Source organism: Myodes glareolus, chromosome 3 (assembly GCF_982192425.1).
Source record: "Myodes glareolus chromosome 3, mMyoGla1.1, whole genome shotgun sequence".
Classification (NCBI taxonomy): domain Eukaryota; kingdom Metazoa; phylum Chordata; class Mammalia; order Rodentia; family Cricetidae; genus Myodes; species Myodes glareolus.
The window spans coordinates 58,552,192-58,556,820 of record NC_142028.1 but is presented as its reverse complement, the minus strand read 5'-3'; the positions used below and the strand labels follow the sequence as shown (position 1 = coordinate 58,556,820).

Below are 4,629 nucleotides of genomic sequence, written 5' to 3'. Positions count from 1 at the left end.
ACACTTTAAGGATCACTGTGCCAATTAGATTAATTTAGTAGATTTATAAAGATTAAACACCTAGAAAGGTTTATCAATAACACAAATGAGCTACTAAAAATAAAACTGAACAGAAAATTTTAAAATGTGGCTTTAAAATCTCTGTTGGTTCTTCCAGTTTTGCTAAACAGTGACAAATTTCCCTCGAAGCACAGTCATTAGCATTCCAACACTAAAGCCCAGATTCCTGCCACACTGACCCCCACATAATATCTGGCCATTACAGATAAAGCCTCGGTTCTGCCCCACCCTTGTGACTCCCCAATGATAACTGCCCCACTCCATCCCTTGTTATTGTTCTTTTTAAAAATAATATGATGTTGGGAGGGCCCGGGCGGCCTGCGAGCCAGGCAGAGGTTGCCGCCAGAGCAATACAGGGTTCCCGGGCGAGCGGCAGAGTCAGGCGGCTGGATGCAGTGGACGGAAGAGTAAATGGACATAAGGCTATACATAAAGCTAGACATTTATTACTAAAAGAAAGGGAGATATAGACAAACATAAAGAAAACAAAGACACACGTACATACGACACGAAACAAACACACACACACATACGCACACGCGCGCGCACACGAGAGAGAGAAGATGGCTGTGGGGGAGGTCCAAAGTGGCTGGGGTGGGCGTGGGTAGTTCTTAAAGTGACCCAAAGTAATAACATTCCCGGATCCTTTTTATAATAAAAAGTAGAAGGTTAGACATTACAGGTTGAAGGAATTGGGGCGGCGAATTCTCAAGACTGCTTCCGGCTGATTTGTGGGCGTCGTCTTTGGTGGGGGGAGAGGGAGATCCGGGAGAAGCTGGATGCTGGTCACATCCTGGCATAGCTGGTCTCTGTTCCTGACAGGTGTCTGTGGCATGGAAATGTCTGGTGTCCCTTGGACCTGGTTAGGGTATTGGCAGAACAGAGGACAAAGTTAAATTGAGAAAAATTTTTAGGATCAGGGAATTGAGGGGTTTGTATCTGACCTGTTTATGATGGGTTTTTTAATTCGGCTCCCTGGAACTTATAAGAAAAACAGAAGTTTTAGAAGACAGGCCTACCTTGACCCTGGGCAGCTAGGCTATCGATTCCAGTGATCCTGTCCATATTTGGAGGTCTCCAGTTTAGGTGATAGGCAGTTTTTGCCCAATGGTCAGCGCTTGGCAGTCGAAGCAAACTGCAGATGGATGTTGGTCTTCTGTCTTCTCGGAGGAAACAGAGCGCTTGCTAGGATCCAACCTGTCTCTTTTTGTTATGAAAAGTTTTTTTAAATAATTAAACATTTAAATATCGCATTCCCCAGATCTCTGAGCAGTTGAGGGCTGATTATTAGGTGTAGCTGCAGTATAGAATCTGTCTGGAAGATTGGGTTTGAGTTTGACTGTATTGACTCTTAATAGGTAAGATCCACATTTGTAAAAAGACAGACAGAAAGAAAAAAACCTGTTTGTAACATTAAGATTAGTGGCAGAACTGACAATGGTAGAAAACAGCTTAAAAGCACATACCAGTTTATAATTTTGTAGTCTGAAACGAGATGAAATGAACAATCATTATACACAGAGAAAGACTGAACAGGAATTAGGCAGAATGCATGCTCTCTGATGGGCCCTATCAGAAAGCATGTCAGTATGCAAAACACCTGTAATCACAGCTAAGGAGAGGATTTCAGTGAACACTGAGGATGGGGAGGGGAAAGGCAGGACATACATAAGAATGAGAAAGGTTGGTCACGTGATCTGGCTCTCAGTGAATCTAGTGATAAAGTCACCTGACCCCAATGAACATGGCGGCGGCGACGTGTTGTGGCTTGAATGGAAAGCCGCGGGAATTTTAAAAGCCGGGGGCCGCCTGGTTGTTGAATCGTGAAAAATCCGCATAAACAGACAATTTAAGGCTGGTACGACTTGCTTTTCCAGGTTAAGACCGTGAAAATCCCTCAAAAAATGTGGCATCTTGAGCCTATGGGGAACGGCTCCCCGTTTAGGTGAGATGCAAATAGTAATCAACCACCCAGGACACATGGGTGAGCGTCCTCAATCCACGTGTGGGGGGTATAGGCTGAACCGGATCAACCTTTTCCATGAGAAAGATGAGAAAGAAGAACAGAATGAAATAAAGAGGAAGAAGGAGACTGGAAGCCCCAGGCCTCCAGATGAGGGAATGTACGGGCTTAACAGGATGCAAGCCGTAATGGATGCCAGCGACGGGGCGGAGAAGTACCCCCCGAGCCCAGAAACACCGGGAGGACCAGTCAATCCCGGGTTAAAAAGGCTCAGATAAGCTGGCTGGAGTGAGGAAACTTACAATTAGAAGCCGGTGTTGTTTGTGGGAAGGAATCCAGGCAGTTGGCGGGGTTGAGAAGTCCTTGATTCCGATTCAGTCCCAGAAACTGGAGCTCAGAGTCCCGGATGAAAGGTGAAGCTAGAACTCTGGCCCTTGGCGGGTGAATCTTTCTAGTCCCGGCACCAATATTGTTCTTTTTAAAAATAATATGATGTTGGGAGGGCCCGGGCGGCCTGCGAGCCAGGCAGAGGTTGCCGCCAGAGCAGTACAGGGTCCCCGGGCGAGTGGCAGAGTCAGGTGGCTGGATGCAGTGGACGGCAGAGTAAATGGACATAAGGCTATACATAAAGCTAGACATTTATTACTTAAAGAAAGGGAGATATAGACAAATATAAAGAAAACAAAGACACACGTACATACGACACGAAACAAACACACACACACATACGCAGACACACACACGAGAGAGAAGATGGCTGCGGGGGAGGTCCAAAGTGGCTGGGGTGGGCGTGGTTAGTTCTTAAAGTGACCCAAAGTAATAACACTTGTGACTCTCCAATGATAACTGCCCCACCCTTACCCCCTTGTGACTCTCCAATGACAACTGCCCCACCCCACCCCTTGTGACTCTCCAATGATAACTGCACCACCCCTACCCTCTTGTGACTCTCCAATGATGACTGCCCCTCCCCTACCCCCTTGTGACTCTCCAGTGGGGACTGCCCCTGAGAGATGCGCTGGTGAGTCCTGTTCTTTCTCTCGCTGTTCAGTACCCCATTAGCTCCCTCTGCCCCATAAGGTCCCTACCTTGTAAGCAGGTGACAGGTGCAGTGCTCTGATTCTTACCAGGAACCCTCTGCCCTGAATGTTTGGTTGAACGTGTCAACCTAACCACTGACATCTATACACCCAAAGAGTCTGGAATGTTTGGGTTAAGGCTTCACCCCAGTCCCTGGCATCCAAATACCCAAAGAGTCTGGAATGTTTGGATTAGGCTTCACCTCAGCCCCTGGCATCTATATTTCCAAAATGCCTGGAATATTTGGGTGAAAGTCCCATCCCAAGCCCCCTCCCTTGGGATTTGCCTCGGTCCAGACTCCACTTCCGAGAAAGCCCGTCAAGCAATGACCCCTCCCCGGAGATGCTCCAGACCACTCCCACAGGGTGTGTAAACTGCCCCCAGAACAAACATGGTTTCCCAGTCTTCCTTCCTCATCTCTTCGCTGAGGAGATGTTAGTATCCATTAAACCTGGGCTTTTTAAAATTTGGTTTGATTTGGTCTGATTTGGATTATTGTCTCAGCGGAGAGGTTTATTAGGCTGCAAAACTTTTCACTGAACACCTCCCCCTCCAATGAAAGGCCGGCACTGTCTGACAGGGTTTCTCTGTGTAGGCCTGGTTGTCCTGGAACTCACTCTGTAGACCAGGCTGGCCTCAAACTCAGATTTCCAAATCCTCAGTCTCTGGTTGAAGGCTTGTACCACCACACTTCCTGGCTTAGCCTCGCTGTTTCTTAAACAGGAGACATTAATAAATCTGCTCGCCTTTGATCCCAGCACTCAGGAGGCAAAGGCAGGTGGATCTCTATGAGTTCAAGACTAGTCTGGTCTGCAGAGAGAAAGTTCCAGGACAGTCAGGGCTACACAGAGAAATCCTGCCTTAAAAAGCCAAACAACAACAGCAAAAAACCAAAACCCAATCAAACAACAACAAAGTAATAAAGACTTTAGTGTTGTCTACATACTTCAGTGATGGCTTTTCTGTAACCAAAGCCACTGAGGATCCCACACGCTTGTTTGTCCCTTTTACACTGGACTCTGTACTACATGAGAATGGCTCCCATCAATGCAACATAATAGATGCTCAGGAAAATTCTGCTGAGTGGAGGTAAAAGAAGCTTTGCTCTTGACCATCCCTGGTCCTCAGTGTGTGTGTGTGTGTGTGTGTGTGTGTGTGTGTGTGTGTGTGTAGCTTCGGAAGCAGATTGAAGCAAAGGAACAAGAGGGAAGGATCCCAAGTCCTACATGAGGCTTTGGGGACAGTCTTAGTACCTTCAGCTCCACAAATGCACCAGTTGTGATGATCTGTGTCTTAAATCCACGGCTGAGGACCACAGCAAATCCTTCATGTTTGAAAGTAAACACCAGGACCAACTGCTTGTCAGTCAAGATGAAGGGGAAAGCCTGCATTCTTGAAGTGGGAACAAAGCTGTCCCCAGAGAGCTCAAGTGCAAGGGGACAGACTAGCCAGGAAACATGGGGCCTCTGCAGATGAGTGCCAGCCTAGTTTACAAGTCAATTTCAATGTTTATAAACAGCTCAAAT

General features: G+C 47.0%; 1 long non-coding RNA gene across 2 annotated transcripts; it reads right to left on the bottom strand.

Moving 5' to 3' along the window:
* Positions 1 to 490: 490 nt before the first annotated feature.
* Positions 491 to 2,770, bottom strand: LOC148122664 (uncharacterized). 2 transcript variants are annotated; one of them, XR_015737481.1, is made up of 3 exons: positions 2,326 to 2,770; positions 1,080 to 1,263; positions 491 to 919 (listed from the first exon to the last, which is right to left on the bottom strand). It is a non-coding gene; the product is annotated as an uncharacterized LOC148122664 (long non-coding RNA). The 2 variants fall into 2 exon arrangements; XR_015737480.1 differs by having other exon boundaries at positions 1,080 to 2,770.
* Between the last annotated feature and the right edge of the window lie 1,859 nt (positions 2,771 to 4,629).